This window comes from Neovison vison, chromosome 2, assembly GCF_020171115.1.
Source record: "Neovison vison isolate M4711 chromosome 2, ASM_NN_V1, whole genome shotgun sequence".
Lineage (NCBI taxonomy): Eukaryota > Metazoa > Chordata > Mammalia > Carnivora > Mustelidae > Neogale > Neogale vison.
In genome coordinates this window covers 227,229,023-227,244,062 of record NC_058092.1, presented here as the reverse complement: position 1 = coordinate 227,244,062, position 15,040 = coordinate 227,229,023, and the positions used below count along the sequence as shown (strand labels likewise).

Sequence of the window (15,040 nt, the reverse complement as noted above, 5' to 3'; positions counted from 1 at the left end):
CTCCTCCAGTCCCTTTATTCTGAAAGGCAGCTGATTGCGCCCCTAGCCAGGAGGTATTGCTTCCGATCCCTGAGACTGGCCCACACCTGTGTTACAGCGGGGGAACAAGAGTCTCAGTGTGGGGACAGGGATAGCCGGAGGTCAGGGTGAGATCCAAAAACCTGGAGCGGGGACCCAGGACCTTACAGCCAGTCTGTTGGCTCAGCAAATCTTTAGTGCGCACTCGCTGTGTGCCTGGCACTGTGCTAGATTGCAGGAGCACAGGTATGAATCAAGGGCACTTGGAGCTTCCAGACCAAGCTCTATGGTTAAAAGTCTTTCCTGGCAGCCTGACATCCTCTGTTGGAGAACATTCAGGTCTGTGCCCTTCTGCAGTGCCCCCCGCCCCCCACCAGTCAGCTTCACCGTCTTAGCCGCCAAGGAGCAAAAAGCTGCCAGAGGAGACCATGAGGAGGCATGCTAGACACTGGGTCTAAAAGGGGCTAGGGGTCAGAAGTCATCCTAGGCTGTGCAGAAAACTCCGCAGCGCCCTTAATCGAGGCCAGTCTCCAGCAAGGGGAACTTGCTTCCCTGCACTGAGGGCTGATGGTGTTTTCCCAGACGTGTGGCAGGAGCTGAGAATGAGCAGGACCTCTCTCATTCTTTCTTCCCTCCTCCCAGCTGTGTGACCTGGCCGGGGTCTCAACCTCTCAAGTCTCAGTTGTTTCTTCTGTGAAATGGGAATGATAACAGTCCTGCTGATTCTTCTTCTTTCAGATGATTCTGGAGATCAAATGAGGTCATGGATGGAAAAGGAAATTACAAAGCACTTTACCATACAAGCAGGTGTTGTCATCCTCTTTGAGGCCTTCCCCCATCCCCCTCCACCACCCCATCAGGAAGGCCCTCGGCCACCAACTGTGTGAGGTTTTCCCATGTAGGGAATGCAGGAACATTCATGTGGGCGGCAGCAGGAATCCCTAGCCGGCTCCTGCTATTGGCTCAAGGGGTCTTTCTAGAACCCACAGATGCCCTCCCAGGGTTTCCCTTAGAAGCCAAGTAGACAAGCCAAACCGGCCCTGGCCCTGGCTGAGCCATCCCGTTTCTACTGCTGGCTCAGGCCCCACCCTGAAACCCATTAAACCAATGCCATGGATGCCCGACAGGTGGCGACAAGTGGCGTTTTCAGGGTGCTTCATGGGCACCCCGAGGGAGATGCTCTTTTTGAGCAGGAACAAGGAACTGTGGGGGCAGCAAGGGAGCCAGCACCTCTGGTTCTCACGTGCTGTCAACTTTGGGCACGTCGCCTCACCTCTCTGGGCACTGCTGTCAGATGGGCATTGTTTTTTGTTTTTTTTATTATAAAAGTGACACATGATTATAAAAAATGTAAATGTGACAGAAGAGGAAAGCATCCCTAAAGATGCCTCCCCAACTCCTTTACCAATGACGGTCTGCTATAGAAATTCTTCTCAACACACAAATAGTTACGTGTGTATCTTGAACAGAAACTGGAATCACAAAGTTACCTTGTCTCTTGGACTTTTCTTTTTCCTACGGTTTTGTAAGTAGGTCTGCCTCCTTCCTTTAACCACCTGCAGCGTGTTCCAGCATCTCTTGGGCTATTTTGTGACATTTCCATAGGATAAATTCCCCGGCATGAAATGACTGGATCAAAAATATTTCTCCACATCCTCAGTACATACTATTTTCTTCTCATTTTAAACTGCTCCTTAGCGAGGTTGAGCATCTTCTTTTGTACGTTTAGTGGCTATTTGTATTTCTTCTGTAAAAAGCTTTCTTACATCTCCCAATTTTTCTATTGGCACAATAATCATTTTCTTATCTGAAAGCAGCACTTTATATAGCAAGGCTCTTAATCAACGCTTGTCATATGTTACGTTAGTTCCCTAGTTTGTCATGTGTTTTTAGTGTGTATCTCCCATACCAAAGATCTGAATATTTATGCAGGTAAAATTGTTAGCTTTTTTTTTATAAAGATTTTATTTATTTATTTGACAGACAGAGATCACAAGTAGGCAGAGAGACAGGCAGAGAAAGAGGAAGAAGCAGGATCTCTGCTAGGCAGAAAGCCTGATGCGGGGCTCGATCCCAGGACCCTGGGTCACGACCTGAGCCAAAGGCAGAGGCTTTAACCCACTGAGCCACTCAGGCACCCCAAATTGTTAGCTTTTTTCCTTTATAGATTCTGAGGCTTATCTGTTGTCAAGAAAGGCTCTTCACAGTCTCAAGATTATGCAATTATTTGTATCTGGTTTCTTTTGCAGCTTTTGTCACTTTAAAAAAGTGTGCATCTTGAATACATCTGGAGTTTCTTTCTCTGTGAATGTGGCATGAGGTCCAGACCCACTTTCTTCCCCCTCTTCAAGGAATAACTGATGATTCTAGCACCACTGATGCACCAATGTAGCCTTTCTCGGCAAACCCAAATTACAATCTTTATCACATAACTTACACTTTACTCCATTAGCCTATTTTATTCTATTCTACATTCTACTTTTTAAAAAAGATTTTATTTATTTATTTGACAGAGAGAGAGATCACAAGTAGGCAGAGAGGCAGGCAGAGAGAGGGGGAAGCAGGCTCCCCACTGAGCAGAGAGCCCGACATGGGGCTCGATCCCAGGACCCTGAGATCATGACCTGAGCGAAGACAGGCTGAACCCACTGAGCCACCCAGGTGCCCTTATTTGTTTATCTGTTTGATAAACAAATTATTAGTGGTATTAGCATACCACTTAATTATTCTGACTTTTGTAGTATCTTTTCAAATTCAATGGGGCAAGCCCCATGTCATTTTTCTTCTTTTACAGAAATTGTCTATCCTCGTGGATCTTTCCTCCTGGATAATATTGGAAGTCAACTTGCCAGTTCTTCTAATCAGAAATTTTATTGAAGTTGCAATTTATAAACTAACTTGGGGGAAGAATTGAGATCTTAACAATATTTAGACATCCCAAGCAAAAAGACAGTTCTTTATTTTGTTTAGGTTTTCTTCAGTGTAATCAAACTTGCTTCTAAACAGGTCTTAGATATTTCTTACATAAGTTAGTGTGTTTTCAGTTTTATGGTGATTTATGCTTTGTTTTGTTCTGTTTTTGCTGTAAGGAAAGGAATAATTTTTATATTTTCAACTCGCTATTTCTATTATATGAGAAAACTGGGAATCTTTGTGTCTGGAAATCCTTGCAAACTCTCTTGTTGTTTCTTAAGTAATCTGTTGAGTCTCTTGGATTTTCCACTTAATAACTGCTTTACTTATTACCAAAGGAAAACATGTCTATTATAGAACATGAAAACCCACAAAAGAAAAGGGACAAACAGTACCTGTAAAATCCAGTTTAGAAAAAGTTATTCTTAACACTTTGATGAATGTCCCATCCCCAAAAAAGATACATGCATATACTGTACATGCTATATATCTTTGTATATATATACACAAACACATATAAAACAGTGTAATTTATATGACATTGACATACATCTACTGAGGGATATAATACATAGCTCTAAGAATTAAGGCAATACATGTGTACAGAGTTGTTTAAACAGCTTCATACTATGCATAATATTTTCTAACCCACTTTTCCTGTTTAATAAACCATCACAAACCTTTTTCCACAATGTTACTATTCTACATTATCAACAGCTGCATTAAAGATATGAGTTTATTTAAGCAACCCCCAGTGGCAGACATTTAGAGAGTCAATTTTTTTTTTTTAGAAATCTAAAGTGAACCTCTCATTACTCAAAGGTCTGTGAATTTCATGATTATTTCTTTAGAAGAACTTTCTAAGAGTGGAATTCTGGGTCCACAGATGTGCAGAAATCGAAGGCTCTGGTGACAAGTTGACAAACTGCCCTCCAAAAAACTTGTACCAATTGATTCTTCTACTTCCACTCTCCAATACATTTTTCTTCTTCAGATCCCCCTTTCTTCAGTAAACATGGTACTATAGGCATTTCTCAAGTCTTAATCTCACTGGCAACGTCATTTCAATGGTAACAGAATGTTTTGTCAGCCACCAGCCCTCTGTCGGAGTCCCCGCATTTCCGTTTCTGAGATAAACCCAAGAAGTTCCCAGTTTCCACACCAAGCCCCTTTGTGTGACAATGAGGAACCCCAGCTTTGGGCTCCAGTTTCCAAAGGAGAAATAAAATGGTTAACTCCGCCTCGATTTCCTTTGCTCTCTGCTGACAGAAGCTGGCCAGGGGCTCCATGACATGTTAATCATTCTAGAAGATCACTAGCTACTTAGCAGAAGATCCATTTGTGCTGCAAATAAAAATGCCCCTTCCCTGTCTTTTTTTTTTTTTTAATCCGTGAAAAAGGTGTCCTGTTTCTCCCCATCAGGTGTTCAGTTGGCAAGAAACTCCTAATCCAGAAACCCTTCCAGCCAGGGGATAAGTTTTTCTAAGCAGCAAATGACTACAAACACATCTGCATTGACAAGTCACAACTTATATCCTTCTATGGTGTTTCTGCTCTTTTGAAAATGTTAATAAAAACTTAATGTGGAAAAAAAACAACTTTTTCCAAATATGTGTACCAATAAGCCCGAGGCAACTCATACTTTCTTATAAAATAAAGTAGGTCACTCACATCAATCATGTTGTCTTAGCACATTTTTTCCAAATTAGGAATTCTCAATCCATCATACCACGTTATGGCATCTCTTTTCCAAACATTTCCTTTTAATATGCTCTTTAACATGATAAGCAAATCTAATAGAATACATTAGTGTCACTTCTCAGTGATGGAGTGTTTCCTCCTGCTGCAATTCACGATGAGTTCAGGGGAACATTTCAACTAGCTCACCCTCTAACGGCAATCACTTGTGGAAAATACGACAGTGACCCTGAAACTGCCAAGGCCACCCATGGGTGTGAGTGACAGGATGGGACGGCTGCCTCACCTCTCCACGTGTCGCGTATGTAGGAAACGCCAAGAGATGTGTGTGTCCCAAAGCAAACTAATAAACCCCGATTCTGTGTGCGAAAGGAAGGTTTATATTCAGCCTGTCGATTCAGGAAGGTTCCACACGCACATAGTGTCCTGTATAGATCAAAAGCTTGTACTGGGCTTCGTTTTAAAACCACATTGCTAAAGCACATTGCCAACTCTCCTGGATCACGCAGAAAGGGAGGATCCTTGGCTTTATGTGTGTGAGATTCTCCAAAACCCGTTACCATCTTTTTGTAAGTGAACTTGGACCCCGCGGGAGGTGCATGCTTTGTTTACGATCCACCAGAGATAAATATATTTGCATGTTCCTATATCTGACAACATGTACCTGGCAAAAACAGGGTATTTATTTCCACTCGGATCTCTGGTTCTCGGACTCATGTGTTCAGTGTTAGCACTTGTGTTTCTTTAGGGATTTTTTATTTGGACAGAGTTTTGGAATAAACTATTTGGGAAAGTTGGAGATGGGAGAGGTTTGTAGAGCGCCCAGGAATTCAGCTGTTTCAGACTTTTGGCCACCCAACAGGAAAACATCTGAGTGGAAAGGGGTAAGTTCAGTCTGTTCTCCGGACCTTTCGACTGGACACATAGGGTCCTGTGGGCACTGGTTTAGATTCCCCAGTCTAAGGGGAAGTTAAGTTGTGGATTTTGCTCAGCATAGTTTCCTGACACTGTCCCATTCTTACGCAGAGCTAATGACGTGAGGCTGTGTGCCCAGGAAACGTCATGAACTCATTCATTGCAAAAAATGAGGCAAAGCTCCTGCCCATATGGGGCATGAAGTCAGGCTTGATATTGAGCTGAACATGATGAGAAAAAGGAAAAAAAAAAAAAGGGCCCAGGTTGTTCAGAGGAGGGAGAGATCACTGCCACGTGGGGTAGACATAATAAAAGTCTGAGAAGCAGATTATCTTTGAACCAGACCCTGACCAGTGAGTAGGCTTTGGATCTACAAGGTGGGTCAGGAGCGGTCTAGGTCAAGGGCTCCTTGGGAGTCAAGGGACAGGCACAGGGAAAACACGGAGGGAATGGGATGCATGACAAATAATTCAGGACTCATGGGACAGAGGCTGCACAAAGAGAGGCAGGAGAAGGACTTGAAGGAGGAGTTTAAAGCAAGCATGTGAGAGGTCTTGAATGTCGAGCTAGGGTGCCAGGGTTCCAGGGAGGGCTTCCTCTCGCGTGCTTCAGAATCCTTCTCATCACATGGTGCATTTACCAGGAATAGTGAGATTATTGGGGTGACGATATTGATGTTGGTGCGTTTGAACACCCTCCATATTCCATCTCATTTACACATCCCCTGCTACATGTAAGCAACAGTTATAGAAAAGTGAAGCTTTCCATTGCTAAGATGTGGAGCCGTCCTGGAAAACCCTGCCGGCCTCAAAACCATTGCCCACAGAGGTCTAAAATTCTCCCAAGTTTCGGTGTTGTCCATGAGTTGACTAAAATGTGTAGAAGCTGCCCCTTTCCTTCTGGCCCATGGACCCAGAGGGGGCTCAGCTATGGCAGGCATCAGGTACTTCAGTAAACTCATTACTTTGTTCCACAAATATTTATTGAGCAACTACTGTGTGCCCCAACATTGCTCTATCTGCCTGCCACAAAGTGAGTCAACGAAGCCCAACAGGATCCCTGTCTTCATGGGGCTTACTTTCTAGTGGGGAAGACAGACGGTGAACAGTAATTTCAGAGTGAGATGGAAACAGAAGAAATCAGCCAAGCCCTGGGAGGCTAAAGGAGCACATCCCACATCAGCGAAGGTGGCCAGAGCCGGCCGGAAGGATGAAGGCTGCAAAGGACCAGTGAGATGAGGAGCCCGGGAGAAACACAAAGGCAGAGGACGGACGTAGCCAGTGAAAGTGCGGGGAGCTAGAAGAACCCAGCAAGCCAGGGGCGAGGCAGCAGGTGGGCTGGAGTGCGGCAGGAGTCGATCCGGGATTTGAGGTGCCATGGGAAGTTCTTGCAGGGTTTTAAGCGGAAGAGCGGCCCGGCTGTGAATGTTGAGGGACCCACCATCGACCCCCCACTGGCCACCATTTGCTCCGGCCCCACCATCACTAACTTGCCCTGCAAAGTCAAAACAAGCACTCGAAGTGCATCAGCTTTTATTTTTACAGCAATCTTTGTACCCAAACCACCGTAGCATTTTTAATAACAAACTGGCAGGGAGTCAGACATCTGTACTTTAAAAAAACAGCACAAGCCAAGTATTTCTAAATGTTTTATATTTACTTGTAACATTAGAATAACCATGAGGTTGCTTTTTGCATAATCGGAACCATTCTCATTAGGGTTCGACAGATCTCGTCCTTCATGGGCTTGGGCGGTGGTTTTCATTAGGGCACTGACATTGATCTGATGGGAGTGAATCTTTCCTTGAGCGTTTGTGGAAAAAAGGGAAGAAGTTGAGAGAAGCCAGGACAAGCTAGGAAAATAAGAACTCTGCAAAGATAACCATCGGCTTGGAATTGGGGTGCCCTGGAAAAAGCCCAGGCTGGGCAACCTTAGCCAAGTGACTTAACCTTTCTGAGCTACCATCTATTCATAGGCAAAATGGGGATGATAACAGAACCAATTTCCTGGAGTCATGGTGGGGTCTAGATGAAATAACATAGGTAAAGGGGCCTGGTACGAGGTCATGTTCTGGTTACCTTCCTCCAAAGTCAGTATTTAACATGCAAGAAGGAGATGCTAACCCCCCATCGATTTGTATCTTTTTTTCTAAAGTAGGGTTGTCAGATTTATCAAATAAAAATACAGGGTACCCAGCTGAATTCGAACTTCAGGTAAGCAACAATTATTTAGTAAAAGCATGCAATATTTGGGATGTCTTTACAGTCAATAAGTATTTGTTGTTTATCCGAAATTAAAATTTAGCTAAGCATTCTGTGTTTTATCTGGAAACCCTATTCTAAAGATTTAATGGTCCTTAAGAACCTTAAGAAAAGTGTTTTTTGAGAGCCGGTCCAGGGTTAGTGTGCCAGGATCAGATGTGGCTTAATATCCTTGCCAAGACCGTGTCTTTCTTGCTCATGGAATCCCCAGTGTCTAGAACAGAACCCACCACCCAGTGGGTGCCCAATAAAGAACATACTGAGTGGGCAGCTACAAGCCCACGGACCTTGTTGTAAGTCAGATTTGGTAAGGCTGTCTGTTTAAACATGTCTGATGGACCAAGCATTTCCTTTACCTGAAGGAGGTGAGAAGGCAGACCCATTGGCCACTCCAGCCCTCGCTCCCCACCCCCAGAGTAGACCTGGATTCGAAAAGGAGGGCAGGATCCACGCTCCTGTCTTCTCTCTCAGCCACCTGCAGCCAGGGTAGAGCCACATCTGTACATCTGTACGTTTGTACACGCAACATACATACAGCTCAGCCCCTACCCCAAGCTCCCCTCCAGGGCTTCCTGCACAACAACGTGGGCTGCGAGAGTATTTCCCACCAACTCACTTCATCCTTCATTTATTTTATTAAAAAAGAAGATAAAACTTCAGGTTCAGCACCCTGTCTTTTTTTCCCTCTTCCTTCTGGTGTCCAGGAGACATCTGGGCTGGGCACTGGGGAACGGGGGAACGGTGGGCTTTCAGGCTGGGAGAAGTTGCAGCAGGGGTGGGGAGAGAGGGGGAGGGGATCGTGCAGGTAGTCAGGTGTGGCCCCTCCTGGGCTTCCCAGGCCCCCAGAATGTCTGCATTCCCCAGGAAGTCATGAGCACAGAGGATTTCCCCAGGAATCTGGGTTGGGCTTGTAAAGATACGATCCCAACATCAAGAAAAGAAACCAGCCAGTAAATTCCTAGTTAGTTCATTTTCTAAGACTTCTGAATGTGTTTTGAATTTTCTCTAAATTAAGATAATCATAAAAGGTTAAGATATTTAAACAGAGCTCCACCTGATCCCAGGGTTTGATTTGTATGCTTAATTAGTTCCCGAACATATGGTTCAGAGCTTCTTATAAAAACAGGGTAATGACTCGAGGTATATTTGGGTATTAGATTGAACGATGTTAAAGGGACATTCAGACCCATCTCAAAGGCCTTAACCTGCCCTTGATCTGTGCTGGAAGCTTTTGCTGACATCTGTTTCAAAGAGATATTAAAAAAAAAAAAAAACTTTCCAGTGGCCTCATGATAAAACAAAAATCCATACGGAGATAGATATCAGACATTAAAATACTTAGGATTCAGCATCGCCTGAGGAATGTGTGGCCCCAGAGTCTAGCAGCGGGCGGGGGGGGGGGGGGGCGGTGAGGAGAGGCTCATGCGAAGAGGAGGCACCGTCTCTGGTCTCTGAGCTGAGCGCGGGGCTGACGGTGCGGGGCCTGGGCTCAGCATGGAGATGGAGCAGCTGCGTCACAAATGTCCCCAGGGCCCTTTGTTCTTTCTGGTGTTTCACTCCCTGCTAATAAATCAGGTGCTCCTGGGGGTGGAACAAGATTCGGGTCACCAGCAGCCATTTCCCCAGCTCCTAGGCAACCCCACCGTTGCCCACCCCCTCCCGCAAAGGCACTATTGGAGACTCCCACCCGTCGGATGGCTGAGGGAGGTATGGCCCTGACTCCTCCCCACCCTCCCCAGGTCTGGGTGCATGACCAGTTCCCCCCCGCCCCCTCCACCCACAGGGTCCAGAAAGGGACGATCTATGTATTTGCTCTGCTCTGTGTAAGACGGCTTTCCGGACGAGTCCCCGCTGGCTCCAACCGCCAGTCAGATTTCTGCCCTAAGCCCTTCCTATACAGGCACTCGGGGTCCATTCTAGTGGTGGAAATTTGGGCCACAGGTAGAAAATGGTTTTGGGGGTTAGAGCCATCTGGGGCCAAACTGCGCATGGCACGGGGGATGGGGCCCATCTCTGACGTCAGGGCTCCATCGCTCTGCCCAAATTCACGCATTCCTCCTCACAGTCACCTGCCCTCTCAAGCAGCACACGCCAAGTCCCTGTCGTGTGGGCTGGGGTGCGGTGGGAAAACCAGAGCTGGTTTCCGCGCAGCCCCACTCTCCAGGCGCTCAGGGTCCCAGAAGCTAGGGCAGCCACAGGAAGATGGCGTTGACCCGAGACCGTCCCGGACGTGGCAGAGCGGTCGGTGGAAGCAACACCGGACAGAAAACCCGAGAGGAAGAGATCATCTCCGGCAGGGCGGCGAGGGAGGCTTCTCAGGGAATGTGGCGTTTGCCCTGGGTTCTGAAGCTGTTCCCATTTGTATGATGTTAACCGAGGGGTGACGAGGCCCTCCAGGTGGAGGGGAGGGCGAGAACAAAGACCCAGAGAAAGGAAACCACCATGGGGTGCCCAAACAGTGAGTCATCGCATTCCAAGGGGACACATGCCGCTCATCTGCCCCTCAGATATCCTTGGGAAGTCGAGGAGGCAGGCATAATTATTTCCTTTTTATAGATAAGAAAATCAAGATGCAGAGAAGGTATTTTCATCCCAAGTTTTCACAGCCAGATACAGGGGAGACCGGATTCAAACCCAGGCTTACACTGCCTGGATTCACCGTTGGCCGGAAAGTTCAGGAAGGGTCCGATGGCCAAGGGTCTGAGAAGCTGCGGAGAGCTGGGCGGTTGCCCCTCCCCCTGCCATCACAGGAGGCCCCCATGGAGGACCCGGAGCAGGGCTGGACCATCCTCAGGGCAGCTGGGAGCAGGAGGAGCCCCAGCAAATACAGACTGGGTGCAGGAAGGTGAAGGAGGAATCGGGGCCAGTCCCCCGGAGCTTGTTCCAACCAAGCCGGACCAGGAGTCAGAGGACAAGGGATGGCACAGTTCGAGAAAGGGGAGTTGACACTCCTGCAGAAGGCAGAAGAGTGTCCAAGGACCAATGTAACTGTGCATCTGGCGTGCTGGCTCTGGGTCCTCCCCAAGCCAGCTGAGACCAAGACATCCACGACAGCTCGCGTAGAGTGGTACCACGAGCCACCCGCTGTCACATACTTGCCTTCGCTCCATCCCCGAACAACCACAGGAAGCGGTTTATCTTCTCATCTCCATTTTACAGATGAGCAAACTGAGGTGCACAGTGGTTAAGGAAAGTGGCCATGATCACCCAGGGAGGAAATGGCTTAGACTGGTATGTGAACAGGACTCTCCTTCACCCCCCACCTTGAACCCCTGACTACTGCCCCTCCCCCAACCCAGCCTGAACCCCTGACGACTACCCATGACCTCCCCATTACATATCAGCCAGAGGGTCACGAAGGGCGTGGCTCTCGTGGCCCACTGAAGTCCTTCTACCCAGCTGTCCTTGGCCTGCAAACCCCTCCCCAAAATCTGGCCCAAGGTCCCGTTTCCCCCTTGTTCCCTCCCCCTGGGTCCTGAGGGAGGCTGCTGCCACAGCCCAGCAAGCAGGAGGCCAGATCCAGGCTGTGATACAGATAGACAGAGAAGGTCCCTGCGAGCTGGGGACCCAGCCCGGGGCATCACAGCAGGAGACCTCAAAGCTGGGCCAAGCTCCCTGGGAGCGAGATCAAAGCCAGAGGGGGTGGCAGAGCAACGAGGAACAGAAATGTGCAGGGGTGGGACGGGTCCCATATCATTCCTGTGGCTGGATCCCTGGGCTGGGGCTGCTTTGAAGGCCTGGGACACCCCCTACCCAGAGTGCAAGGCGAAGACGTCCTCCTCCCTGGGGTCCCACGGCAGGGACTTGGGGAGGACCACTGACCGGGGGGGTTGAGAAGTTGTCTGTGAGCAGGTGAGAGTTCATTCTCCCAGCCTGGCTGCACTGACCTCTCCTCCCGGGGCTCCCTTCAACGTGCTGCCTGTCACGGGTCGCCCAGGGTGCTGAGGCCGCCTTCAGGCTCTCGGGTGTAGCCCGTTGCATTGTGCCGCGTGGGTGTGGAGGCCTCACGGCTCAGTCTGTTACACTTTCCGTGGCTGTGGGCACAGCATCATGCACATTGTAGGCCTTCCAGAAATTCCAGAGAGCCTCCTGCAGAAGAGGCACAGCCTTTGTGTGGCCCTAGGTCGGCAAAGCACTTAGAAGACAGCTTACTGAGAGCCAGGGTCGTCCACAGCCTGGGAAGAGCACCGTCCAGGGGGCCCATACCCAAGGCTCTATCCCGGCTTTGCCACCAGCTTCCAGAACAAACCACGTCTGCAGCACTAAAGGAAGGTTATCTGGTCCTGAAGTTTCCACGAAACTCCTGCCAAGCTGGACCTTCTCTCAATGCATCCTCGTCTTTCTCTTGCTGTTGACAAACGGTCAAATGCAGGGCTTCCTCATCGTCACCTGCTGGCCACCTCTTGGTCAGTTCTTAGTCCTGGGTCGCCTCCTTTGAGACCACTCAGCCTACAGTGTTCCCCCCCCCCCCACAACCCGGCAGTCTCTACCATCACCCTCTTTGTTCTGACATTTCCTGTGTGGATATTTTTCCACTTATTTATAAACTGTCCCCTGAATGGGATATACGTTCTAGGACTGCAGGGATCCTGTCTGGAGCTTTGCCTCTGCCACTCCCTGCTCAGTCTGCGGAGCCCAGGAGAGAACCTGGCAGACGGGTACTCCACGAATGTTTGCTAAATGAATGAATGAACCATGAGCACTTTTGTGTCATTATAGTTCTTCAAAACCGTGTTAGAAATGGATACAAAATAGTTCACAGCGTGGGTGCGTTAAAATGTATTAAACCAATCCCCTCTTGGGATGTTTAAACTGTTTCTTATTAATAACGATCATTTATTAAGTGCCTAAGAAAGTCCCTTTCGTTTCTCTACTTGCTGGCCATCTCCTGCAGTGGGCGCCCGAGCTTATGGAGTGGGGACCCTCTCTTCTTGTGAATCACTGTCCCCAGCCCCAAGGGCATGCCCTGACACACTGGCTGTTCAAAGCTATTTTTTATTAAATTAAGTAAGGGCTTTCCTCCCCCAAGAACACTTTCAGTTATTTTTCCTCCTCCCTACCGTTCTCCATTTTGGAAAATTGCCTGTTTACTACACGAATGTATTTTATGATGTACTAACTGCTTTCCTGTCTTACAAAATCCTTTCTAGCTGCCGTCTTCCCATTTGGGCAGCTTGTGACCACCGTGGGAGAGTCAGCATCTCTATGTCCTGCTGATGTCATTCCAGATCACTGCCAAGGAATGCAAAGTGTCCGACAGCCCAAGTGACATTTTTGTGAGTCACTACACCGTTCCACGAGGCTCTTAGAAATTGCAAAGATGCTCAGGAATCCACGGAAGCTTCTCGGCTAACCTTGGAGCCCTGGGGCCCCGGACTGTACTCCTGCACTCCCGCTAGGGCTGCTGGTGCGTGAGGGCCCGGCAAGCTTTCCTCTCTATCCCTTCCCACCGCTGCCAGCCACGGCAGAGACCCACTGACCCAGCTCAGCACTGAGGCCACACTGGCAGGGAAAGCAGGACAGCTTCTGGGGAGTTGTCTGGCCCCAAACCCATGGAGGGCAGAAGCCTGGCCACACACAGAGGACCCCTGGGACTGGACGAAGCAAGTCCAGATGGCACAGTATGCTGAGACATCATGGGGGTGTCCCTGAGAGTGCCCCTCAGTGCAGTGAGGAGGACACAGGGCGCTTCGGGATGGACGGCTGAATGGGCACAGAACCCCCAGCCTGTGAAGGAAATATGTCAACACTGCTACATTCTGTTAACTTTAATGTGTGTCCATAGTATTTGTAACACTTCTTTGAGGTTCATTTTGACTCTTCAAAGGCTGGTATCTCTTTGAGCCCTATACAGGAGGAAGACGGAGCAGACAGCATGGAGGCCAAGAAGGATACAGTGACAAATCTGAAATGAACAAATGAACCAGCAAGATGGGAGTGGAGAGGCCAGGACTGGAGCCTATTCACACCAGGCTTCCTCCAGAGGGTACAGATGGGGGCTGTGGACCCTGGAGGGGCTGTCTGAATAAGACCAGGGTCACCACGTTCAGTTGGGCGGGTTGTGCACTGCATCAGGGCAGCCTCCCTAAAGGAGTCCCAGTCCCATCTTGGATAGCATAGACATGTATATATATTCCATTTCTCTGGCTTATAATAAAGTGTCTATTCTAATAAAATCAGCATGTTATAACACTTTTCCAACAGACAGAAGCAACATGTTTTGGGGAAGAGGCCCCTTTTCTAAATATGTTCAGATGTCCTGTATGACGATCCCGATAGAAGCCACTTACATTGGGGAAGACTGTGCTTTTCTGGGCAAACAGAAAGGAAGAGGGATGGTCTCCTCATGCCTAAAAATAAAGCTGCCCTCAAGGTAGGGGAATTTGGAAAAGTAGCATGGAGGATAAAGGAATCTGCAAATAAATAAGACAAAAGACAAACTAAGAAGAAAATGGGCCAAGAGCGTGATCCATTGACTAACAGGTGAAGAAAAGGGCATTGGCGTGTGGAGGTGGCTTATGGACATCTGTCATTGTTTGTCCCACACAACAATCCAACCTAACCCTGGGCTGACCTTGGATTGCACAATGGCCTTTTCCCCTTTGCAAGTTATCACGGGGAGAGGCAGGTCCCCCTTCTACTATGGAAAGCTAAGGAGGCAATTCTTTCTTCTCTATGCCCCTGGCACCACATGTACTAGCTGACAGAGTCCATAGAAGTCTCCCAATGCAAGGTTCAACTTCATGTAATCAAGGGAACGAATCAACAAAGATTATGTCTGTACCCATGAGAATAACAAACTGTGGTAACTGATAAAAACCACTGTGGGGAGATTGCAGGGAAACACACACTCCAGACGCCCACGACGACGTGTCAATTGAGCAGCCTCCTTGGAGAAGAACTGGACCACCTTTCTTCAAAAGCACCTGTTCTGGGGCACCTGGGTGGCTCAGTGGGTTAAAGCCTCTGCCTTCGGCTCAGGTCATGATCCCAGGGTCCTGGGATCAAGCCCCGAATTGGGCTTTCACTCAGCAGGGAGCCTGCTTCCTCCTCTCTGCCTGCCTCTCTGCCTACTTGTGATCTCTGTCTGTCAAATAAATAAATAAAATCTTTAAAAAAAAAAAAAAGCACCTGTTCTCCCACTCAGTACACACTTCCAGTGATCTGCCCCGGAGAAGGGGTCACACATGCCCAAAGACACAAATAGAGAAATATTCATTATAATAGTGAAAATT

The 15,040-nt window shown here is 48.1% G+C and overlaps 1 long non-coding RNA gene across 1 annotated transcript in view; it reads left to right on the top strand.

Annotated features, from left to right (window-relative positions):
• The window catches only part of LOC122901150, a 30,048-nt gene extending 16,047 nt beyond the window's left edge, over positions 1–14,001 (top strand). Inside the window, exon 2 of the long non-coding RNA XR_006383372.1 lies at positions 12,956–14,001. This is a non-coding gene — a long non-coding RNA (uncharacterized LOC122901150). The remainder of the gene's footprint in view (positions 1–12,955) is intronic.
• The last annotated feature ends 1,039 nt before the right edge of the window (positions 14,002–15,040 follow it).